The following is a 26,931-nucleotide window of genomic DNA, read 5'->3' on the forward strand; positions in this document are numbered from 1 at the left end:
GTGGAACTGGGAGATACGAGAAGCGATCGCCGAACGACAGAAAGCATCTCGAGAGCACAGACAGGCAAAGAAGGCGCAGTTGCCGCAGGATGAAGTAACCAGTAAATGGGAAATATACCGGGATAAAGAGTATCTGGTTCAAATACAAGTGCAAGCCAAGATAAAAGGTGAGAGTGAACGTTGGTTGTCAGAAATACGTGAGAAAAAGAAGGCCGCACCTAGAATATTTGCAACCACACAAAATTATTAGGCAGGAAGTCAACAACAATACAACAACATATCCTAGACGAAGATGAAAACAGACTGGAAGGAGAAGCGGCAATAAACTACATCCGAAATATAACAGCCAAATCTTTCCAAGGCAATGACGAAATTGCATTTGAAAAAAAAGCATGAAAGAGACCCAGTAAGAAAAGGAGTTGGTGCTGACAAATTTCAACTGGAAGAAAGCCGAAGAGAAAATTCCTTAGCGCACAGCCACAAGGCTAGACGAGGTTACCGTTAGCCTGATTAATGAACTAGGACCAAAAAGTAAGGAAGCTCTGGTGAAAGCAGTGGAAGAAACTTTAACAGACAAATGAATACCAGGCAGTTGGTGACAAAGTAGAATGAATTTAATTTATAAAGGTAAGGGGGAGAAAGATATAATTCACTTGTATAGACCGTTGACCATTACATCAGTAATATACAGGCTAGCAATGCAGGCCATCAAATTAAAGCTTCAAGCATGGGCAGAGAATCATGGCATTTTGAGAGTACTTCAGGATGGTTTCAGAAAAGGTAGGAGTTTAGATGATAACTTATTTGTTCTTACTCGGTGTATTGAAGTATCAAAAGTAGAAAGCAGACCGTTATATGTGGCCTTTTTAGACATTACAGGAGCCTACAATAACTCAAAGGGAAGCTCATTACTTTTCGAAGCGAGATCTGGATGCCTTAGGAGACACACCACTAAAGCAAGATATAAGAAGGAAGAAGAAGCATGTGTTTCCTGTGGTAATTAAAGCTAGGGAAACGATGGAGCATGTTTTATTAGAATGTGAAGACGTCTTCCCAGCAGTCGATTTATGCACCACTGCCCTCCTTTAAAGCCCTTGGGTTCAGCGAGAGTAGTGGAAAAGTAAACATGTCGGAAGTAGAGGTTAGTAAGAGGCGAGTGGAAGATTGGTGGAAGAAAAGTAGGGAAACGACAAAAAACGGAGACGTACAAAAGCAATGTTCGCAATGGGGGACCAGAAAATTTGGTTGTGGGAGTTCATAGCGTTTTTTGTTTTTTTCTTATTTAACCTAGGTACGACATTAGGCAGTATAATAGCAAGAGCTTGGTGGCGCAACCCACCGCCCCGTTCCAAAGGGGACGCGCATAACATCCATCCATCCACCGATGAACTTCCATGTTTTGAACGCATGGGTAGTATGGCTTCCTATGGAATCTTCGCTACCAGGTATATTTACCTTGGCCGTGTATCCATGGCTATTCGCTTGGGAGCGCTTGAGAAGCGGCCCGCGATTGCGTATCTATTTCGTATTTTGGATGTTTAGCGCACTTTGATTGACAGATGCGTGACGTGATAATAATTTGCTCCGCCCCGCTATCTCTCACAGCCTCTCACGCAAGCAAAATTTTGACCAATCAGATGAGGCCAAGTGAACCGGTTCCCTTCCGAACCGTTATAAGATTCGGCCCTAGGATGAAACTTGGCGTGCGGACGTAGAGGGTGTTGTGTCGGTGATGATAGTGATCTAAAGAAAGGAAGGACGCTTGAGCGCAACGCGCCAGCCCGTAGTAGAGTGAAATTTGAGAAAAATTGAGGAGGAAAGCGCGCGCCCGGAGAAGAGTGCGCTGCTTTGCTAAATATTGACACGTGTACTTATCTTTATCGGGCGACCACGTTTCACCCCTTAACAAATGTTATCATACAGCGCGGGACGCGCCTGCATGTATCCGAAGTTTCTGAAAAGTTATCGATGCTTCTATCCGCTGTCTGTTGTCGCCAAACCTTGTGTTATCTGATTTCATCGCCTGACGCGAATGGCATACAACTTTGTGGAAGGCACACGGGTGCCAGCGATTAGTCTGGAACGTTCGACGACTGCTTATAAAAGCCGACGCGCTTGACCCGCTGATCAGATTTTCGACGACCGCCGAGTGTGTAGACCGCTACCGTTGTTCTTTGAGTGTAGCCTGTTTTTGAGGGCACGAGTTCGCCCAAATGAACGCTCGTTTCGTTAATCACAGTTTTGCTGCCTTCTTAACCGTCCCTACCGCGTGACAATATAGTAGTCGAGCGAGAATGACCATGCAGGGTGCCTCGATGTAGCGCGCGCCTTTCGGTGCTGCCGGGCATGCGAGTTTATAAGGGGCATAACATGCAGTAGGCTTCAGTTGTGTCTCTTGCTACAAATTAGCAACCAGTTGACGTTGAGTTGAGGCTCCTTAAAGAAACACTTTATTAGGCTGACTTGCGCCTACTAAGAACTGCACAACTTCGCGGCGGCGGTAGCAGCAAACGTGCTCGGCTGTCATCGATGAACAGGATGCCCGCCGCTCTCGGCCGAGCTCAATTTAAAGCCGGTAAAGAAACTTCGAGATAACATGCTAAAGACAACGACAAAATTCTGGAACCCGATGTAGTCGCTCGTGGCTCGGATCAATCGAGATAAATGTGGTCGCATCTCGCGTCACAGAAAAACTGATGATGCGGCGTGCCGGTCGCTTTAAGAATGATCAAAGAAACAAATGCAAACTTCGCGGCATTATTCTAACCACACAATGCTGGTACCTAAAGGCGGACAGGCGCATACTTTTCTCCATTCCTTATCCCGTGGAAAGCGAAAACAGCGCATGCCTTTCGTTGTCGAGCCGGCACACAGCAGTACACAACACCCTGGTATGCTGGTTTTTGCGACTGAACACATTTCAATCGCCCAGCATCTGGCGCATAATACAGCAGCTTCGCGAACTCCCCAACAATGCTGCTTTATAAACGCTTGAAGGAACGGGCGCAGAAAACGACTCGCCCCAATATGGCGGCTGCGGAGCAAAACGGAGGCGCGGCGCAGGCCGAAAGGTGCCACCAGCCTGTACGGCGGGGCGCTACGTCGAGGTGCCCTAGGACTGATGGAAGTGTGGCAGGATCATAACATGGAAGGTATGGAGTCGACACTCGACAATAGATTGTGCGTTAATGTCACATAGGATGTACGATAGATTAGGAGCCATGATTATAGATGAACATGGCTCCAGAAGTATAGGTAGCGACCACAAACGTATCAAGTCGACTTTTAAGAGGGAAACTAAAGCACGAACGAGGCGTGAGGAACAGCCAGATGAGATTTTTTACTCAAGAGCAAGTGGAAATAGCGGCCAAACAAATTGAAGAGGAAATATCAGAGGTATACTGAAATTGATTGGACTTAGCCAAACTTAATGAGACTATTTGAGCATGAGCTAGGTAAGGTGCGAGTCAGGAAAACAAGGCAAAGGATACGAAAACTCAAGAGCTGGGGGGATGAAGAGGTTAAGAAGGCCATAAAGAAACGTCAGGAAGCGTCCAGGGAAGACAGGTATTCGAAAAGTAAGGGAGAACGTGAAGCAGAAGTTGGGAGAAAATGGGTAAACTACAAAAAATGCAGAAGGGAAGCATCATATTTGATCAATGAGAAAATCAAAACAAGAGGGTCCCAATGGCTGTCAGAAGTAAGCAATAAAAAATATAAACAGGCAGCTAGGAAATTCTGGCAACATCTGAACTCCTTGGGTAATAGGACAAGCCTAGAGCAGAGGTATATAGTAACACCTCAAGGTACTCGGTTAGAAGGAGAGGAGGCAATAGAGCATATAGGAACCATGATCACGGAAAAATTTACAGAACAGAGAAATGGGACATGCAGTATGTCAGAGAGGGATAGCCCGGTCAATCCACTGCTTTCGCTTGGACAAAGAGAGTGGGAAAGGGCCGAGAAAAGGGTAACAAATAGCACATCGGCAGGCCCGGATGGTATTCCAATTATGTTAATAAAGAAATTGGGCCCGAAATCTAGGAAAGCATTAAGGGAGGTGGTGAGCAAAATGCTAATGGATGTTAAAGTACCTGACGAATGCAGGCTAAGTAGGATGATAATGATATATAAGGGAAAGCGGGACAAAGCTGACATAAATAACTACCAGCCTATATATCAGTGACGTCAGTGGTTTACAGGGTGGTTATGCAGAATATAAAGGACAGACTGCAGGCATTGGTAGAGAACGAGGGTGTGCTTGGAGAGCTACAGCATGGGTTCCGGAAGCATGGGAGGCTGGAAGACAATTTGTTCTCACTGACACAGTTCATTGAAATAGCTGAAAAGGAACACAGACCCCTATGGCTGGCTTTTTTTGGATATCAAGGGAACCTATGACAGTGTACTTCAAGAGGGCTTCTGGAAAGTTTAGGAGTGCAAGATGGAGTAACAATTTCTTAAAAAATATCTATAAATGTAAACGGGTGATTATAAAATGGGAAAAGCAGGTTTCGGAGCCTGTAATGATTCGGCGGGGGCTAAGGCAGGGGTGTCCATTGCTACTTCTGTTGTTTATGCTGTATCTACAAGGATTAGAGGCCAAAATACAGCAAAGCGGACTCGGCTTCAACCTATCATTTTTCAAACAAGAAAAATTGATTGAACAGGCGCATTACCAGGACTGATGTATGCGGACGGTATTGTATTAATGGCTGACAATACAGAAGATCTGCAGGGATTGATGGACATATGTGGTACAGAAGAAGACAGATTAGGCTTGAAGTTTAGCAAAGAAAAATCAGCAGTCATGATTTTTAATGATGACATTTGCGACGTGCATGAGATACAGGAGGCCACGCTTGAGATAGTTGAAAGGTACAAGTATCTTGAGGTGTGGATAAAATAATGTAATTGAGTACCTGACAGAGTACGAAAAATATGTAACGACGAAAGGTAACAGAAGTGCAGCGATTATGAAGAGTAGGGCACTGTGGAACTACAACAGGTACGAGGTAGTACGAGGGATATGGAAGGGGGTAATGGTTCCGGGCCTGAATTTTGCCAATGCAGTTCTATGTATGACAGCACAGAACCGGGCACAGTTGGAAACTAGACAACGTGGTGTGGGTAGGCTAGATCTGGGAGCACATGGCAAGACACCAAATCTTGGGGTGCAGGGGGATCTGGGATGGTCTTCTTTCGAGGGCAGAGAGGCTAGTAGCAAGATAGCATTTGAGGAGTGATTGAGAAAAATGGAGGAAATGCGGTGAGCTAGGAAGGTTTTCAGTTACTTATACACGATGAATGTTGACACAAGGTTGAGGAAGCAAACTAGAAAATTGTCAAGCAAATACTTGGGCAGCAGTGAGGGGACAGGTAAGGAATCATCCGCGAAGAAAAATGTTAAGGAGACAGAGAGGGGTATGTGGAAAACAGAGATGCAAACCAAATCAGCATTAAGTAGATACAGGACGTTTAAGCAAGAAATAGCCAAAGAAAATATTTACTATAAGGGAAGCTCATTGCTTTTGAGGCCAGGACAGGTGTACTGCAGACTGAAACCTACCGAGCCAGATACTATACTTGTTGTGCGGGGCGTGTCGTAAACAACTTCAACCTGCAGCTGAATGTAACGGGGAACTATTCAAAGCTTTAGGTTTTAAAGACAGTGAAAGTAAAATAGACTTTGAACAGGTAGAAATAACTAAACGAAGGCTATCTGATGGGTGGATAATATCAACGCAAAAGTAAAGGAGTAAATAGATAGGTATGCGTGCATATAGTACCATTCAAGGCTAGGTGGCGCGCACCACCGCCTCCCGATCTCTGTAGAGTTTCCTACCAAAATTTTTGTAGGAAACTCTATGCTAGGTAGGACCTAGATCTAGATCTAGGACCCGATCTAGGTAGGACATTAGACAGTATAATAGCAAGAGCTTGATGGCGCAACCCACCGCCCCGTTCTAAAGGGGACGCTCATAACATCTATCCACATATTCATCCGCTTCAAAGGGTTGAGCCTTAATCATCCATCCACACATTTATCCAGGTGCTGCCATCTCTGAGAAGTCGGACACACTGACAGCACCAAAGATCCTCGACGTGCAACGGGTGTACTCATCCGTGGGTGTACTGCTCAAAAACGTTGGCCGTCTCGGGGGCATACCATTACACACACAACAACGGGAGTATAACATACCACGCGCTCAGTGTGGGCGGTTAGAGAGGCCGAAATGTGCTTCACTCTGTAGTGTTGACGCCCGTGCGAGCAATCCCTGTGCTTAGGGTGCAATCGCATCGTGCTTTTAGAAAGGTCGATCGCTCTCGTTAACTGCAGGATCGTCACCGGAGTACCGGAGCCAGCACTTTGTCATCTGAATGCACAATGGGACCGTAACCTGACTCGACAGCCATCACCTCGCAAAGGCAGGTAACTCGCGGTTTCCTGATGCAGAATCGCATTCAAACGTCAGTAGCGCTATTCACGTTGAGGAATTCGATTCGCCGTCTTGTGCCTTGTTCACCGAAATAATCAGATCGTACGTAACTTAGGTGCGGTCTTGGTAAACAACCGTGTTTTTTTTTTTTTTTTTGGCTACAGCGCATGCACGGCACGCACAGACGAGATAAGGGAGCGATCATTTTCACGGGTTATGTCAGTTTTCGACTACATTTTAACGTGTATGCAGGACATAAATTGGACATGTAAACTGAGTTTGTTTTTTTTTTTCGCTTGTGAGCAACCGTTAAAAAACGGGGACCTCGAATCACCGTGAAGTGGCATTTCGTGTTCGTTTACGTTTCCCGTCTACCGGCATCTGTGCGCAGCGATACAGAACCGTAAACACGTCGTAGTCGGGAGCGTTTGTATTTCGGCAGTGTGGGCCGGGACAGTGAAATTCCAATCTATGCGCAGAACACAGTGTATACCGTTAATCGCGGCCAACCAAATGCTTCTGTGGGGGGCTTTTCTCGCGTCTTTCTTACGGATCGAGTTACCGTTCCGAAAGTCGCGTTCCGCACTTCGTGAGTCGCCAAGGGCACGACGTATTCTAGACACTACTGATGAACAAGAAACTCGGGGTAGCATGTTCATTCACCTGTGATGCACGCAACTGTGACTACGGGCTGTTGCGTAAAGCACGGAATGTAGGCGAGCGCGCCCAGGCCCATTGCTAATTTAGAAGCAATCCAGATGCTACGCATGACGACGAAGCCTGCGTTTGTCGAAAATTGTCACGCCGGGTCGTGACAATTTGTGTCTGAAGCAGGCGTTCTCTCGCGAGTGCAGCAGCAAGAGCGGCTGACTGCCAGCTGGCTTATAGACATCTACGTAACGAATTACATTAATTAATTACTTGTAATCAAATACATTTTGATAATTGTAATTTAATGATTACTTTGTTTACTCGTGCTATGGGAAGTGCGGGCCCAGGACCTCAGACGTGCCAGCGGGGTACAATACGCATAAAAAAATACTTCTTGACAATATGCGGAGCACAAGCATACATGTAGACATATAAATGACACAGGCAACTGACCTAAATATCACAGTCAACGAACAAAGTGACTATTTATTTATTTACAATACTGCCAGTCTCTACTGAGACCATAGCAGGGGGGCACTATATATATGTACAGATACAAAAAATGTGCAACACATATGTAACAAGAAATGTGTAACAACCTGCACGTTGCTCATAGGCCATTTACACTACATAATATATATACACCAAATACAAGTACGTGCTAATCTTCATGATAGAATAAAATAGCATTTTAAACTTTCTATGCTGCGTACATGACTGTATACACAAGGCACAGGTACATGCTGGTTTGCATTATCATATAATGCCACTAGCAATTTTAACATGCTAACAGATTTTATCGATGTTTAATTCAAACTCAGACAGTGACTCAGCGTTAGTGGTGAGAGGTGCTAACGTATTCTATACACGGATGGCAACTGAAAAAAAGGAATGTCTAAACACGTTGTTACATTTATACTCCACTAAAGCATTTGTATGTTTGTGCCTGGTAGGTCGTCTTTGTAAATAAGAAATATAATTTGAAATGTCAATTGAAATAATTATGCAGGAGTTGGTAAAGAAATTTTAAACGTGCCTGTTTCACTCGTGTTTCTAATGTAAGGAGCCCAGAAATAGCTAGAAGGTTAGTAGGAGAGTCTTCATGTTTAAATTTATTATGGATGAATCGAATGGCCTTCCTTTGTACTGTTTCTATTTTCTTTGTGTTGGTCTGGGTATGAGGAAACCATACAGTTGATTAAGGGAAAATGAAGCATCCAACCATTCGTAGCAGTTGCTACAAAGGAAGTAAATAAGGTAATGTGACTAACCCGGGAGTCCAGGTTTGGGTCTCGAACCAGGACGAATTTCTCTCCAACTGCGAGACTTTTCATTCGAGGAACCCATATGGGTTTCCGTTGTAGCAATGTTACAAATGGGTGGATGTCTGATTTTCCCATAGTCAATTACTTCTCTCCGTGTTGCGAGTTTCCGCAGAACTATCACGTCAAACCATACAGTGTTTCCATATTCGAGGATCGGCCTAATGAATGTTTTGTACATTAAGAGTTTTGTTAACAAGAGGGCAAGTTGAAGTGATCTGCGAAGCAAACATAATTTTTGCATAGCAGATGAAGTAACGTGGTCAATATGCCAGTTCCACATTAGGTCTAACATTACTGTTAAGCCTAGATATTTATGTTCCTGTACTTTAGTCAAAGCTGTGCCATTTATAGTGTAGCAAAAGTGTGAAGGTTCATTTTTACATTGACTGTCACCTGCCAGTCTGAGCACCAAGTAATAATAGCACTAAGGCGCTCTGACTAATAGCACTAAGGAATTTGTTAAGGAAGTAGTGATCTTGATCGTTTTTAATTTCTCTATAAATGATACGGTCGTCCATGAATAACTTTATTTTAGTCTATATTAGTAATTATATTGTCACATGGTAGTGACAGGGAATAAAGCTAAACGGTGAATGTCGAAACTAGTATTTTATTGGGCGAACTTGTGCCCACAAAGGCAAGTTACACATAAAGTACAATGATATCGGCGAACACAGTCGGTGATTGTCAGAAATCTTATCAGCGGGTCAAACATGTCGGCTTTTTATACATCGGTCGTTGAATGTTCCAGATTAATCACTGGGACCCGCGTGTCTTCCACAAAGTTGTATGCCATTCGCGTCACACATACATGAAATCAGATTACACAAGGTTCGGCGACAGACAGCGGATGGAACCATCGATAACATTCCAGAAACTTCCGATACATGTAGGCGTGTCCAGTGCTGTGCGATAACATTTGTTAGGCGCTGAAACATGGTCTCCTGATAAAGATGAACAAGTACATGTGTCATTACCCTCCTCTTAAAAACATCATCCCAATGCTACAAACATAAGAAAGTGGAACATAGAAGGACACTTATTAACCAAAACTAACAAAACAACGAAAAGGAACAAAGTCCAAAAAAGTCTAAAGGTCAGCTCATTCATTAGCATTCGTTAATTCATTAGCGTTCGTAGAACGGCTTAAGTCGCATAACGGGGACTATTTCAGGTCATGAGTGGCGCCGATATGATAGCGAAATACCGTCTGGTACGACCTCATAGTCGAGTGCGCCAATGCGTCGGATGATCTTGGGTCCGAAATAGCAGCATAAAAGCTTCTCGCTAAATCCTCATCGGTGAATTGCGGCCCAAACACAAACATGGTCGCTGGGCTGGTACTCGACGTAGCTTCGTCGAAGGTTGTAGTGTCGGCAGGTGGGTGAGCTGTTGGGCTTCTTCGGCACGCTGGAGATAGATGGTGACATCAAGATTCTCTTCGTCGCACCCGTGCGGCAGCATGGCATCGAGAGTAGTCCTCGGATTCCTGCCATAAACCAGGTTGAACGGCGTGATCTGTGTTGTTTCTTGCACCACCGTGTTGTAAGTGAAGGTTATGTACGCCAGAACGGCATATCGGGTCTTTTGCTCGACCCCGACGCACATTGCTGGCATGTTAACGAAGGTCTCATTCAGGCGTTTCGTGAGACCATTCGTCTGCGATTGGTAGGCAGTTGTCCTCCTGTGGCTTGTCTGGCTGGGTAAGTCCGGTCATGAACGGTAATTCTTGTGGTGCACATTCCATTTGGCGTTAAGTGTCCTCCAGCGGTCCCAATTTGAGGGCCTTCCCATGGGCGGTGATGGGTCCACTCATGACCGAGTAGCCAGCTCGTGTCCACTAAGGCGGTGACTGTGTGGCCGTCGAGAAGCACGTCGAGATCGGTGGTTCTTTATCTTGTGTTCCAGTTAGGTCTTGGTGTCGGGTCACAGCTATGTTTTGTTGAACTGAAGTTGGAATGTTGCATCGTCAGGTTGTCTCTCTTCGGTGTATTCTTGACTTTCAGGCTTCGTCGGGATGGCGTCGTCTCGTTGATATGTCGTTGATATGTCGTTGAAAAAGTCTTCTCGGTGTCTTTGTTGGCGGCGGAGGGTCTTTGTCAGTTCTACAAATAGCAACCGCACCTCCCTTGGTTGCTGCCTTTAGTTTTCCGGGTATGGGGCTGACAGACCAGCCCCGGGTTGGGCCAGTGTACGGACGGCGCTGTGGCAACAGGTAGCGGGCTGGTGACGGCGAATGGGATGGTTGTCGAGGGCTTCACTGTGTGGCAGCGAGATAGTTGGCAATGTCACATGGGCGTTCACCCTGCCGTGGGCGCGGTGCGTTGATGGCGAACCCTCACAGTCCCATCTCGCAGTAAGAGCATCGACGGTAGATGTGCCCAGCTTCTCCACAGTAATAGCAAAGCGGACTGTGGTCGAGGGCGCGTAAAACATCAGTCTTCCTTTTATTGCTGCATGGGGCGATGCGTTCGCGTGCTGGTGGCGGTGGTGGGTGACGGAACTCTGGTGTCACTGGGCCCTACCGTGGGCGCGGAGGGGGGACGTGACGACAAGCTACAGCTGCGTACGTGATATGTTGCGGCTGAGGCTGCGGCGATTCAGGGGCTACTTGGAGTTGATGTTGGAGCTTCTCACGTACAACATCGGCAATCGAAGCCACTTGGGGCTGTGATGAAGGGAACAGCTTCTGTAGCTACTCCCGCATGACCGCTCTTATACTTTCACGCAGGTCGTTGGTGGCCAGTGACTCAACTCCGGCATAGTTTGTTGAGATCGTGCGGTGGTTGAATGGCCGGTTCTGCATTTCCAGTGTCTTCTCGATGCTGGTGGCCTCACGAAAAAACGCGTCGATGCTGATTGGTTGGCTTCGTACCATTCCGGCGAGAGGTTCCTCCTTCACAGCATGCATCAGTAGGCACACTTTCTTCTCCTCTGACATTTCCGGGTCAGTGTGGCGGAATAGGTGGCTCATTTCTTCTGTAAAGATGGCAACATTCTCATTTGGTAGCTGCACTCGGGCTTCCAATAGAACCTTGGCCCTTTCCTTCCAGACAATGCTCATGAAGGTCCGCAGGAAGTTACTTCTTAACAGCTCCCACATTGTAAGGGTCGACTCCCGGTTCTCGAACCACGTCCTCGTGGCATCTTCCAAGGAAAAGTACATGTGGCACATCTTGTCCTCAGAAGTCCAGTTGTTGAAAACAGAGATCCTTTCGAAAGTCTCCAGTCAGTTTTCTGGATCCTCCAACGAAGCTTCTCGGAAGGTAGGCGACTCTCTAGGCTGTTGAAGCACGATGGGGGACGCTGGTGCTGGTATTGTGGTAATTGACTTGGTAACGATCTTCCTGGTCGTCTCAAACAAACGTCCATGCTCTGAGGGCAGTCCTTTCAGCCTGGGGCTAGCTCGCTGGTCCTTGGCGACGGCGACGTTCTCTTCGTGGTTCGGACTTGGATCACAGCTTTGCGGGGGCGCTCGGTACATGAACGCACTAGCACCTCCACCAGATGTCACGTGGCAGTGACAGTGAATAAAGCAAAAGGGTGAATGGCAAAGCTAGTGTCTTATTGGGCGAACTTGTGCTCACAAAGGCGAGTTACACTTAAAGCACAGCGATAGCAGCAAACACAGTCGGTGATTGTCGGAAATCTGATCAGCGGGTCAAACACATCTGCTCTTGATACATCAGTCGTCAAATGTTCCAGAGTAATCGCCGGGACCCACCTGTCTTCCACAATATTCTACACCATTTGTGTCATTCATGTCATTCGCATACATGAAATCAGATTACACACGGTTCAGCGACAGACAGCGGATGGAACCATTGATAACATTCCAGAAACTTCCGATACACGTAGGCGCGTCCAGTGCTGTGCGATAACATTTGTTAGGCGGTGAAACGTGTTCACTCAATAAAGATGAACAAGTACATGTGTCAATATCATTAATATACACGAGAAACAACAAGGGCCTGAGCATGGAACCCTGGAGCACTCCTGACGTAACTAGTACTGTATCTGATGCGATGTGTTTGAATAGAACAAACTGAGACCTACTAAACAAAAACCCACAAACCCAAGCAACAATTTCTCCAGCTGCGATAACATTTTTAGTTTAGTTATTAGCTTGGTGTGACAAACACAGTCAAATGCTTTAGAATAATCAAGTAGGATTATGTCGGTTTGGCTGTGATTGTTAATACTTAGTGCAAGACTGTGGATGACGGTTAACTGTGTTATGATCGATAGACTTCCGTGAAGACCGTGCTGATTTGGGGACAGAATGCCCTCATCTAAAAAAAAGAAGAGTTAAATGTTTTTAAATTATATGTTCAAGTAGTTTGCATGCTGTGCTCATTAATGATATTGGTCTGAAATTTGATTCCTTGGATTTATCTCCAAATTTGTAGGTCGGAACAATTTGAGTTATTTTCCAATCTTTGGGTAGTTTTGATGTCGAGAGGGATTTACAGAAAATAAGGTCGAGGTATCTGCTGCACCACTTTTTAAGAAATTGGGTGGGTATATTGTCCGGGCCATATGCTTTTTTAAAATAAATGTCTAGGACAAGCAGGAGATTAAGAGCACCAGCATCTGTGATAATGAGTGGGTTGATAGTAAAAACAGTCTGTGGAGCTATGTCTGGCATGACGCCGTTATCTTTTGTGAAGAACGAACGAAAGAATTGGTTATATCTATTGGCTTTTTCACTTGACAGGAGCTGAATTGTGAGTGTTTTTTCAGCGAAAGTGGTTCCAGAATCTATGTGGGTTGTTTTTTAGGAAGCTGGCAAGCACAGTGTTAAAGTAGAGGTGTTTTGCTTCCTTGGATTTCTGTTTCATGTTTTTTGCAGCAAGCGCTAGCCTAGGGGTGTTAGATGGGTTATTGCCTGTTCCTTTGCTAACTTTTCGTAACCTTTTGAGATGCCGTTTTGCGTGTATTACTTCCCAAGTTATCCACGGGCTATGTTTAAATGTTTTTCTTTCTTTTCTTCAATTTAACAGGAATAAAATTCGTTACACAGTATGACACTATGTCTTTAAAACGCAACTAGACAACATTTAGATCAGTCAAAGGATCCGAGGTCAGTGCTGAAAACTCTTAGAATTCGTGAGCTAAATAGGTTTGTATGTGGGCGTCGTCTGCTTTGTCGAAATTGATTATAGTTTGGGCTGCAGTTTGTACGGATATTTTGTAGTCTAGAAGTAAGATGCATGTCAGAATGTTGTTTTTATTCTCATTCATTTTTTGCTCCATTTTGTCATGCTTCTTTATTTCTACCCTGTCATTCTTTTCATCATCCCAGATGAAAACACATTTGATAATGAACACTTTGTTGTGCGCCAAAGACACTCTGTGTTTATTTTAGCGGCTTTGCTTAGCACTGTCTCAGATTTTTTTTTCTCGCGTCTCTCTAAGTATTAGTGAAAAACCTTTCGCTATCAAGAGCTCTGAGTTCTTCAAGTTGAAGCCATTCTTCAGTATGGCACTTTTATCTCTTGCGTCTAGTAGCTTAAATATGAATGGCCTCGTCTTGTTTGGTCCTCCTCTTCCTAAGCGAGGTATGCGCTCAATGGCCACAGGTTTGCGTTCAAGGATATTTGTGATTGTTCCCTCGTTTACAGCCTCTTCTAGTGCTTCGCTTGTTTCTTCTTCTATTTCTGGTAGACCACAACCGATTAGATTTGACCTCCTGCTGCAGTTTTCTGGGTCATCTATTCTTGCTTCAAGACTCTTAATTACCTTATTCATACAAGCTATTTCTGTATGGCATGCGCTGATTTCAGCTTCTAGTTTCCCAATGTCGTCGAGCTTGCTATCTATATCCGCTAGTCGCTTTTCTTTGATATCTTTAATGTCTGAAGCCATTTTGGTAAGTTTTTTGGCTATTTCCTCGAGTTGAGGACGGGAGTTGCTTTCATTGTCTCCACCAATCAACACTACCTTCTTAAAATGTGTCATGCACGACTCACACACAGCTCTGTAATGCCATGGGCACAGCAACACCACCAGGTAGCGATTACTTGAGCAGATGCACTTTCCAAACCGGTTTCTCACCTGCAAAATGTAGATGGACAGGCAATTTGTGAACCGCATGTCAACGGTGCCACCATGCCCAGTGACAGGAGGTCCCTTGTAGAACGCATGTATAGCCGTAGACGGTGCAGATGCTGGCTGGCGCTCTACAAGAGATGGGTAGGCGCATGTGCCGGTAAGCTGATGCAGCTGCTAGTGGAAGATCCATGTGGGCAGCATCGGCACTTGGTCGTTTCTTGCATGCCGGTCCACTGCAGTCGGAACAGTCCTGGTAGTTCCAAGGTGCACATCTCCTGCGCCGAGCAGCAGGCCGAAGAGGAACTGCAAAATGTAGAAGAACGGGCAATTTGTTAACCGTATGCCTATGGTGCCACCGTGCCCGGTCAACAGTGCAACATTAGAGATGTCCGTCATCTGAAGTGTTTCTACATGGCACAACGTGCCCTAGACCTATGTGCAATGCATGCAAAGTTGTCGACCACTCCCTCATGCCATTGCAGTGAACACAGGTGCAGAGCAGTATGTGAGGACTTGCAAGTAGGCACATCGCAGGTGCTTGCAGTGGAAACTTCTTGCAGGGTGCCAACAGAAGTGTGGGACCTTTGCGTCATCCTTGTGAGCCTGATAGTGCCCAACCAGCACACGGAGTTCGAAGCCCCAAGTGCGCGATTGAAAATGGTGATAACCACCTGAGCAACTTCTTCCCTTCAGCTCTTCAGTACACATCACTAACCACACCGTAACTGAGTTGTGACTACTCGGTAATGTTCACTATAACTCAATTGCTTCTTTCTAGTAAGTGATTACATGTAACCACTTAATTTATTGACAAGACAAGCTGTAAAAGGGGATGCAGCTTTGAGAACCTGAATTTGGCATAAGCTACAGAGAACGCCTGAGATCGTGCCACACGGCACCCTGGCAACTGCTCATGTTCCAGCAGGCAAACCAGGGGGCTCAATATCTCTTTCCTCGTTGAACCGGTGCTGGTATTTCTATATAGCAAAGGCCACTTAGGATGTTAATGCCAGGAAATCGCATATGGACTATTGTCAGCTTTTCATTGGCCTTACGAAGAGCTTCTTCTCCAAGTCCCAGCAACAATGAAGGGCTGCACTTCACAGAGGACCGAGAGGCTGAGTAATTGCAATCTTGTGCTCAAGATTCTTATATGTTACAACACTGCCCTACACCCAGTGCACATAACGAGCTAACTGGCTAACCTCCCTATCGTTCCCTCTATTTTCCCTCCTCAAGCGAGTTTTCAATGTCACTGCTGACGTCTTCAGAACTAAAACGTAGTACGATGACCACCAAAACTTCTTAAAACAAATTGTTAATGTAGATAGTTGACTTTTTTTGTTACCGTTCGAAATGTGCTCATTTTTGGTTTTAACGTTTAATTTGAGGATGCAGTTGTCTTCACGTATATGTGGCACATAATATTATAACCAGATCACTGGTGTTTTGAATGGATGTAAAGCAGTAATAATTGCAAAGCCACTTTTTGATAATTTTAATGGGAAACTTCAAGGAACGTTAATGAACGTAATGATTTACTATTTTTTGTATTAGTTCTGACGACAAAAAAAAATCTGAAAAACATAAGATATGCATCTGGCTCCTAGTTCTCAACTTTTGTAAGTCAGATCACGGGGAAAAAAATTACTATGAAGATTTGTCGGTGTCAATACTAGCCATAGTGATGCCCATGCTATGTGGGAAAGCAGTAGCTTTGCAAATGTGCAAGTAGGTAAATTGCTTTTATACAGGGAGCATTTCTTTTTACTCATTGCAGCATGTGCCTTGCTCATCCTTTTGCTGGATTCTTTAGGCTTGCAACGCAATGGCTTTTAGGTCAGATAGCGTGCTGAAGCCCCCCCATACTTTATTATTGCGTTCAATCAACTTTTCTGTGCAAGCAATGTGGTCTGTATGCGTTCAACTAGTGGTGGAGCCTCCACATGCTTTGTTTAGTTCCAGTACAGTGTGGTACAATAATGATGTAGTGTACTGTAAAGGAGTGTTGCACAGTATTGTACACCAATGAATAAGGGCACTTGCAAAGGCAGTGTTTAACATGTAAGAGATTAGACTGCTTGTCAAGCTTCGGTTGAAGGTCGGTCTGAAATCGACTGAGTGCTCTTATGCGAGTGAAAACCCACACGACGGGAAGGATTGCTCGTAATAATTTGTGCACACACTGTCGAAACGCTGATTAGTCCAACTCATGGTTTGAAAAATAAAATTGCACCTGATATCAGTCAAACAAAATTATCTAAATAACACGGAACTCATCAGCATCTACTATTGTCTGTGACATTGTTAAACTAGCCTAGGCATGGGGTTGAAAAATTGGACAACCTGGGAGAAGTTACTCAGGTTGTCCAATGCTCAGTTACTGGGAGAAGCGTCTGTGCCTTCGCAGCTGCTGTCATTAGAAGATTATGTTGCCAAGTCGACCAAAGCACAGATTTTGCGTTGTTATATTGAAGCGCTAAGAGCACTGGAGGCTAGCTTCGACGATATCTCCAGTCAAAGTTTTATTTTTACAGGCTCCCTAATCTGCCAGAAATAGCCAAATCTAACAAATAGTTAAGTTCAGTCGCCACTTCAGACACTGCATGACACTGCTAGTAGAATTCCAACGAAAATTTTTTACAGCACATAGAAAAAACTTTAGTTAAGATTGATTGATTTATATAGGCATGGTAACAAAAGAGTCGAGCAACATATGAAGGGCTGCAGAGGACGCACTGAAAGTGCCAGGCCAGCTCATCTGTTTACTGTATCAATGCAATATTAATAAAAATCGAAAGAAAGGAACTTGGACATAATTGATTATTTTGAGTTATTCCTTAATTGCTTTTGTGGGGCAGTAATTGGTAACTGTAATAAATTACATAATTGAATTAAATAATTGTAATTGTTATCAGTTACTTTTTTCTGTAATGTCTACATCTGCTTATAAATATGAAACTAAATGCATGAGATTGCTTGTCATCATCACAGAAATGAATGTTATGTTTGCATTGGTGCAAAAACAAGGTCGATATCGCTAAAGTAGGCCAGCTGCCTAAATGATGTCATCATATTGTTTAAGGATGTGAACCTGTCACAAAAAGAACTTCCATTTTCTGTATAAGGGCCCCACGTTTCACAGAAAAAAGCCTTTGTGAGAAGTCCACGGTTCATGCAATCTTGGATGATATAGTGAATATTAATTTCAACTTTGATCTTGCCCCAATAAACCACCTAATCACTAGTGCAGATAAAGCTTTTCAACCTAATATTTTATAACATACTAACTGATGACAGTGTTACGCACTTGTTGATAATGTGCCATTCTGCCTCTTTCACGCTTTACGTCATGTAACAAACCTTTAAGATGTGGCAAGATGTTGCATCAAAACAACGGCATAGAAAAAAAGAAATGGACACATCTCATGGTTATAAATAAATAGCACACACAAAAAACACAGTCACAAGAAAGTAAAAAAATAAAGTCTAAATATGCATGCATTTATTCGGCCACCTTCATCGCTAATTATGTAGAATACATCAAGAAAACAGACCATGCACGAATCAGGACTATGATATCAGAGGTTACTGTAAGTGCACAACTGGATAAGCTACCTCACTACTATGCAAGGTGGTAAGTGGATATTTAAGGATGTGTGATTATTCAAAACTTTCAAATAATGAATTGATTATCCTAATCAATTTTGTCCTCAAATTGAACAGTCACTATCTGAAAATCAGAATATTTTCTCATAGTTTTCAAACACTTTGCATTGTCGGCTGCATGCATTTGAACATCAAATTCAAGCAAGAACGTAATAAGTTTTAATCCAACCGCAGTAGACGTAATGTACTAGAGCACACTGCATCACTCAGACAGATGCGCTTTTCTGGGCACTATCATTTGCTATAAAATGTTGTTTAAACATGCCATTTGGCAGTGGGTATTGTTTGGTATTATTTATAGATGCAGCACCTGTGTCTTCATATGAGATCAAGCACTAAATATGTTTTATTGCAGCATACTTTAACAATAGTGGCACCATCTGCTATGGCCATTAGGACTAGAGAAAAAGTGCTTTTTTTTTCCACTCTGCCATCGTAGCAGATGGCACATATTTATGATTTGGTCATGAAGGTATAGAGCGGTATTAATTGGTCGAGGAGGCTGCCATTCTAAACTTTATATGATAAGCATTTGATTGTGTAAGCCAGGTAAAATTAGTTGCGAAACTAGAGGCTACTATCGGGGACGGTCAGATTACTGCATGGATAAAGAACTTCTTATCACATCGAACACAGCACGTTATTGTAGATAGCACCCCTTCCAGGTCTGTAGCAGTCACCTCCGGTGTTCCCCAAGGGTCAGTACTGGGCCCATTGCTATTTTTGACCTTTATCAACAACATTGCTGCTAACATTGAATGTGACATTAAGCTCTTCGCGGATGATTGTATTATTTATGAAGAAATTGTCAGTTACGCAGACCACTTATTATTAAACAGAGCACTCGATTTGGTGTCCAATTGGTGTAAAGAATGGCAAATGTCAATTAACACCAGTAAATCTGTATGCATGTCCTTTACAACAAAAAAGAAGCCTTTGGAATTGACTTACGCCCTCGGTGGCACTTGCCTGAATAAAGTAAATAACCACAAATACCCAGGTTTGCCATTGTCTTCTGACCTTTCATGGAACTTGCATATTGATAATATTACCTCAGTCACATTACGCAAGCTTTTTTTTCTTAGACGATGTTTACGCCTTGCACTGAAGCACACCAGACTACTAGCCTACACAACTTTTGTTCACCCTATCTTAGAATACGTTAACATCGGCTGGTTCCTGCACACATCAGCTAACATCTCAAAACTAAAAAAGGTGCAAAGAAAAGCTGTGAGGTTCATTTTTAACAAATACAGGCCCTATGACTCCCCAACAAACCTCTTAGCTAACGCAGGTCTTAATACACTATCCGTTAGGGCCAGAGAAGCCCGCTTAAAATTCATCTACCAACTAATGCATGGCAGTTATAAGATAGACCGAGCTAAGTACATTAGTTTCTCTACATCACGTCTATTGCGAAAAAATCATCCATTTACTCTAAACCAGTACAGTGTTCGCAATGACACATTCAAGTTTTCACTTTTCCCACGTGCGATCATAGAATGGAATCTCCTCTACTCAGACATAGTTTCCTCTCCCTCACTTTCATCATTTATCAGCCTACTAGACACATTCAACAGAGAAGACGCCACTTAACGTATCCACATATATTAAACTGTAATACTTCTGTGCGTGGAATTTCTGCATTTCAACCCCCAAACTGGCCACTTCTGCGCGGTTATGTTACTTTATAGCTTCTGCAATCTTGCATGGCTCATTTATCGCTAATTTTTATATAAATTCTAGTAATACTATATTTTTATACCAACTATATTGTTATATTGTTATGGCCATATTGTTGTACCAACCAAAAGTATTGTACTTCACATTGTCATTGGTGATTTCTGCAGTAGTTAAGGAAGCTTTTTCTCTTTCCTTTCTTTCTTTTACTGTACCATGTATAATCACCTGTTTGTTTCTTTTTGTAAAACTGTGCCCCCCTGCTTTGGTCTCACTGAGACTAGCAGTATTGCAAATAAATAAATAATGCATGACCACGAATACCCCAGAAAGCCCCGAGCTTGCAAGCAAACTGCTTATTTAATTGTTCCTCATGGTCCTTTGGTGCTTTTAATAAAACTTGCCTTATAATGCGCATTGTAATGACAAACATTCTAATGTTTTAATGCAAGAGCTTTAAGGGCCCTGTGTCACAGAAAATCCTGTGTCGGCATCGCCATCGTTGTCCGTTGGGAAAAAAAAACATCTCGAACCACGCAAGCCCTCCTTGTGGCACATAGATGTTACAACTTACGCACAACCTATAGACACGATAGCATCGGATTGTAATTTGAATTTACAAGAAAACATAATCCTGTTACGCAGAAAGTCAAACACAAGCGCCTTTTTCAGTTGCCATTTGAGGTCTGTCCTAGTAGGAACGGTGCACCCTGCTCAGTTCCTTGCAACACCATCCAGATGGTGCTTCCATCTGTGTCAGCACCGACCGTTGGAGGGGAGGGGTAAAAAAAGAACCAGAAAGCTCGCCATCATGCATAGCGTTTGCCACCGGCGTTTCCAGGAACACATTACAATTACATAAGAAGCAGTTGCCAGGAAGCGCGAGAAGCAGTCGGGGATCTTTGAATGCTATCGCATTCTAATCCTAAAGGGCCCCTCACCAGGTCTGGCCATTTTGAGCTGACATGCGCAGAGCCTACAATGCGTGATAATGATCGTGTCTGCAAAGTATTACATCCCTATGGCGCCATGGAACGATCTGAAATTTGAAACCGAACACCGGTTTCAGCACCGTACTCCAAGCTGGAGGATGACGTACATGTGTTAGTGCGCATATGTACATGTGTTTGTGCTGTGACGTCACTTGTGACACGTTACTTCGAGAATTATTCAAGGCAACATCTGTTATTTGTGTAAAATGTTGCTTGAATAGACAAATTAAAGCTTAGAGAAATAACAAAACACACAAACTGAATGTCTGCGTATTTTTGTTTTACTTCGCACCACAGCAAAAGAAATGCACTTCTGCTTCATCTACTTGTTCCCATGCCATGCAGTCGCACGTGCAGACACCGAAACTGTGTCATTTTCTACCATGTTCCAGCGCGGGATCATGCTCTGTGATCCGCTTGTGTCTGCCTCAGTATTCGTGTAGCACTAACTTGTACCGCTAGTCAGTCCTCATGCACAGCGCACAAAATCGTGTGCTCAGCAAAACAAGACAATTGCAACAGCTCGTGCACGACGCCGTCAGCGGAAGTGCGCTGCACCACAGAAAAGCGAGGAGAAAAAACAAAGATGAAGGCAGGGCCACGACGTATGCGTCATGCAATCCTCGAAGTCCGGTATGGGAGAATGCAGGGAAGGAATTTCACTTGCGGAGGCTAGATGGGACAAGTGGAGAAAGTGTCTCACTTGACAGTGTAGCTCACTTTCTGAAATCATGGGTCTGCGGCACTGAAGTATTTCTATCTCTGCTATTAATGAACGGGTTTGAAAGATTTTTGAGGCAGAGCGCTCTCTAGTGGAGCTGTAACAACTTCCAGCATATAACCAAAATTTGCTATGGGGCCTGGCGAGGGGCCCTTTAAAGGGACTCTAAAGACAAATAATAAGCCAATGTGGATTGTTTAAATACCATTCCAGAAACGGTGAAACGCTTGCTTCGGGGCAAGAAAGGATTTAGTTAATGGGAAAATTTTATCTGAAGGGTCTGATTACCTTTACTGCAATACAAATGGCAATTGGAGTGGGGGGGGGGGGGGTGTCCTATGTCTCAAGACCCCTCTCTTTCCACTGGCTTGACTGGGCATGAATGGTAAAGTATGCTCCGGTAACCAGCAGCCCAAGCTCATGTACCAGATGTGTAATATCGCAGAATTGTCAGCTGTCGCTTTATCAATATGCTATGTAATAATTGAACAAATGTGCAGGCTAAAAAATTTAATTCGCTAGGTGGTGCTTGCCATAGCAGAATGTTTCATGTGCTGTGCGCTCATGCGTTGCTAAACACACAGTCTAGCGATGTGGCTCTTGGGTACCTCTTCCATTCAGTAAGTAAGTAAGTACATTATTTACAGTAAGCGATTTACAAAGCTCACTGTAGGGGCAAGGGCTAAAAGCAATCAAGGCTGACAAAGGCCCCTGTCCCTCCGCAGATCGTGACAGTTCACATGCTTTGAGTTCAGCACAATCAAAAAAGGATTTTAATGCATTAGTTACAGGAAAATGGCCAACTAGTAACGTGCAAGAGTACACATACCAAATCACACATAAATAAAAGAAGTTTGCATAACATGTTTAAACACTCGTACAGAATAAGTTGTGCACAGCAAAATACACAGCTAAACAAAATAAATTCCAGAATGAGAAATGTGAATGCATGAGGATACACTGAAAGTGCATTATACATGGAAATACTCAGAAATACTAGTTTGTGGATGGTTCAAGCATTGGTCGAGGCATGAAAATCCACTTGTTAATGTTGATATTGTATACATCTGGTTATTAATAAGTTCTTTGCTTGTTTTTTAAAGGCACTACTACTAGCTCTAAAGTTCAGTCTGTCTGCAAGGATATTCAGAATATAATGTGTCTAATATGCAGCACTTTGTTTTCCATAATTAGTTCTTATATTAGATGCTCGTTTCCTTTGTCCTCGTAAAGACTAATATGGTCTTTTGATAGGACTTTCTTCATATAGTTTATTTTGTTGAATTACCTGGAGTAACATAATATAGTATGACTGATCCACCCTGAGCGTAGAATGTTTTACGAACAGTGGAGCAGTTGGCAGGTCCTGTAATTTTTTCGTGTACTTTTCAAAACAGCGCAATATTTTCCTTTCTAGAGTAATGAGCCTATGGTAATTTCATTGCGATGTCATTCCCCAGACTAATATCCCATAACAATGCCTCCTTTACTACATGCCTGCTACGTCGCTCGCTTTCCCATTGTAGCAGCGGTTCCCTTAGTTCAGCATAAATTCCGTGAGACGGCGCTCGTTGCCTTTTCAACTTTCGGCGGCGGCGATGGCTGAATGCTTCTGCCGGCGCATTCGTAGCGCCGATATGCCCGAGCGACTGTTAGCGAACGTTCTCACAGGCCTCTGAGATGGTGACAGATGCCATGGTAATCTCAGAGGCTGCAACATGTGATCTATGTTGCAGGCTTTTGCCATGAGAGGCGCTCGTTGCCTTTTCGCGGAGACGAGAAAAGAGAGAGGGTACGGAACCGAGTTTACCGGACAACGTAGCAGGCATCTAGTAAAGGAGGCATTGCCCATAATTTACCTTTGAATGGGAGAGTGCATAGTACATGCTTATTTTTAACATTAGTGGAATTAGGTGTACTGTTTTGTAGAAACATCCAACTATTCATGCTAACGTGGTTATCAGGTGATTTACATGTGTATCCAGTAAGTCCTCCTGGAACTACACACCAAGAAATTTTTGTTCCCCGACTTGTGCAATACAATTTCTTTTGAATTCACCCTTATTTTACTTACAGGCTTGTTTATAGGTCGGAATATCATATAGTTTTTGGTTTTTTTTTTCATTCAAGCATAGCTTATTTAGCCCTAACCAAATTGCAAGATGCCTTAAATAATTATTTACACTGACCTCAAGTACTTTTAAATTGTCTGATGAAAAGGAAACGTTGGCATCATCAGCATACATAATAAGTTTTGGGGAATCGGGTATTTCGACAATATAATTTATATAGGCAAGGAACAATAGTGGCCCCAGTATGAACCCTTGGGGAACTCCTTGGTTTAACTTTACCTTTGTAGATATTGTGCTATTAATTTGTATGAATTAGTAACGATCTTCAAGGTAACTTTTGAGGAGTTGAAATGCGACTCCATGCACTCCATACTTCGACAATTTATAAATTAATTGTTCGAATAGTATGCAGTCGAATGCTTTTTGAAGATCATGAAAAAGTCCAAGAATGTATTTGTTCTTTACCATATGATTGATTATCTTATCTTTGATATAAAGTAGAGCTTGTTCCGTTGACTTCTTTTCTGAAACCCTTACTGACTCTTCTATATTATTCGATGCTTACCAAAAAAGGATGCAAGTCTATCATAAATTGGTACTCCTTCAAATATTTTTGATATTGTTGGAAGCATGGATATTGGTCGATAGTTGGCTGAAATATTGGAATCACCACCTTTATGGACTGCAGTGACTTTTGCCACCCTTAACTGTTCTGGAAATACACCGGTAGTGAGGGTGTGGTTGATAATATAAGCCAACACATCACATATCAATGGTGATATCGATTTCAGCTCAGCAGAGCCTGTTTCATCAATCCCTGATACAACAGTGTTTTTAAGTTTTTTGTTAAGTTTTGTGCTTCAACTGGGGGGGGGGTCTGCGGGTATAAAAAAAATAGAATTTGGCGCAATACACTTATCAGCAGTTGGAGCATTTTCCATATGCGCTGCACAAGGCTGAGACGTTGGATGTGAAGAGGGTGCATTGACAGATACTTTCGCTCAAAGGCAAATCCTCAGTATCGAGACAGGCTGCCAAAAAATAGTTCTGAGCCACGCATAAAATATGCAACCTTGGAAGTGGCCGTGTTCTGTGGTTGGAAAGCACTTATACGACGCCTCCTTTAAAGGGCCACTGAAACGGTTCGCACAAATTTTGTAGGCGCGTAAAGTACAGCTAATCTTAATCATTCGCACCACAATTTGTGTGAAACGTCTCATATCAAGAGAGCTGCGGATGATTACAAGTTACTCTCCTCCATAGTCATGCATTTTCTTCTCAACTCGTTTGCCAAGTGATCGTGGCTAAGCTTCGCCTTCACTGGCTCTGCGTCATGATGGCACATCGTGTTGTAGACTTTCGGTTCTCTAGGAGCGCGCCCGCGAAGCCTCTCCAAACTCTCCTCCAGCTGCTTGGCAGTTGACCCCAAGGGAGAGCGATCGAAGCACGTTAAAACAGACGTTTGGGCGAGTTCGTAAGACATATTAGAGAGTTTAGTTTAGGGGACGCAAGCGGCTTGCATACGCAAGAACTAGGGGCGACGGTACTGCGCATGCGCAGACCGCTACGTCTACTTGCGTCCTTGGGTTGTTTGGCCGGCCGAAAACATCGCTGTCCCTAAGTGGTCACGTTACCCACGTGACTCTCGCGGTGTAGGAGAACTTGCGAGTAGCTAGCGGGTAGATAATCTAACAAATCTTTCGCCAAGTGTCGACAGACGCCGTTTTTATATATATTAGAGAAGTTTAGCGTGTCCGGTGTTCGGATAAACGCAGTTGTGGCATTGGGGCGGAGCCATAAACTGGAGCAGCCTGCATGGTGCATCCACCTGGCGGCGCAAAGCTCAAACAGACAGAAGCAGCTAATATTGCTGTAACCAAGTCTATTCTACTTCGCTGCTGGTGTAAATTTTCGGCACTGGCGTAATTGTGTTGCTGCCAATAATTTATACCCGCAGCAAAGTAAAATACACTTGGTCACTGCAATATTAGCTGTTTTTGTCTGTTTGAGCTCTGCGCCACCAGGTGGCTGCACCATGCCGGCCGCTCCCGTTCATGGCTCCGCCCCAATGCCCAAGCCTGCGTTTATTCGAATACCGGACACTCTAAACCTCTTTATTAACTGCTTTTAATAAGAACAGTTTTACATGCTTTACTTCATATGCTTGATTTCATGTTTTAAAAAATTAAAACGCAGAAAAGATCAGACGTTGATGGCGCTGCGAGCGCATGCGACCTCACTGTGGCTTGCATTTGGGGCCGCTAACCTATAACGTGTTTCTGCTTGCATACGCAAACGCAAAAGCACCCAAGCACTAGGGACCCCAACACCTTGCGTCCCCTAAACTAAAACTCTCTATTTGAAACAGAACAGCGTGGTTTTCATGGGGACAAGCAGGGACAAGCAGGACAAGCGCTGTTCTGTTTCAAACATGTCTTACCAACTACAGCGCTCGTCCGTGTCATTTCTCCCTGCTTGACCCCGTGAAAACCGCGCTGTTCTGTTTCAAACTATCAAAGCAGCGCCGAACGTGTCTGGTATTTCGGTAACCACAGGCGAGCTGGTTGTTTCAACGGATGGCTGGAGGCATAAACTCAAGCTGATAAAGGAACTTTAGCGTAGACGTAAGAGCGGCCTGATCGGTCTGCACGGTCCAGCCATCTGTTGGCGCAGAGGTTAACCAGCCAAACAAAGCGCTAATATGGCTCTAACCAAGTGTAAAACATTTTAAACATTTACAAAAACTATGTGGTAATGATTACACTCCTGCAAAAAATTTACTCCAGCAGAAAAGAATACATTTTGGTACTGCTACTGTGTGTGGTCGAGCTCTGTGCCACCAGGTGGCTGCACTGTGCAGACCATTCAAATTTGGACTTCTGCTGATCCCGTGGAACAACACAGTAAAATGGCCAGGCCCTGTCCCCTTTGTGCTTGCATTTACCCTAATACCAGACTCTCAAAACACTATTGTGGTAGTAATCCTCCGGTGTAAAGTGACGGCCGCAAACGCGCAAATCCTGGTGCTGATCGGATAGCGGCAGTCCGATGCGCTGCACCCAGTCCACTCGTCTGCTGTCTTGCGGAGGGATACGATGTCGCAGCTCGATGTATTGCCAGTCGCCATGTTTGCAGTACACAATGCAACAAAGCCTAATCATAGTGCTCGCGAAAAGACTGAGACCGACTCTGAACGCAGAGCTCTCATCAAAATGGAGCATGTTGTAATACAAGCAGATGACGCTTGCTGTGTGCCGGAAGTGCTTAAGTGTAGGGAGAAATAGTTCTTGTGTATTCTCTTTCTGTTACTTTCTTTTTATGGAAACA

The 26,931-nt window shown here is 43.8% G+C and overlaps 1 protein-coding gene across 4 annotated transcripts in view; it reads left to right on the plus strand.

The window, feature by feature from the left end:
* Positions 1–6,154: 6,154 nt before the first annotated feature.
* The window catches only part of LOC135911255 (tetracycline resistance protein, class H-like), a 117,304-nt gene continuing 96,527 nt past the window's right edge, over positions 6,155–26,931 (plus strand). Inside the window, exon 1 of one of the 4 annotated variants that reach the window (XM_065443450.1) lies at positions 6,155–6,429. The gene's annotated coding sequence lies outside the window, so the exon portion shown is untranslated. Of the gene's footprint in view, positions 6,434–6,520; positions 6,543–26,931 lie in introns of those variants that run through there. The other 3 variants (XM_065443449.1, XM_065443448.1, XM_070525294.1) reach the window with 3 other exon arrangements.

Source organism: Dermacentor albipictus, chromosome 9, assembly GCF_038994185.2.
Source record: "Dermacentor albipictus isolate Rhodes 1998 colony chromosome 9, USDA_Dalb.pri_finalv2, whole genome shotgun sequence".
NCBI classification, from domain to species: Eukaryota; Metazoa; Arthropoda; class Arachnida; order Ixodida; family Ixodidae; genus Dermacentor; species Dermacentor albipictus.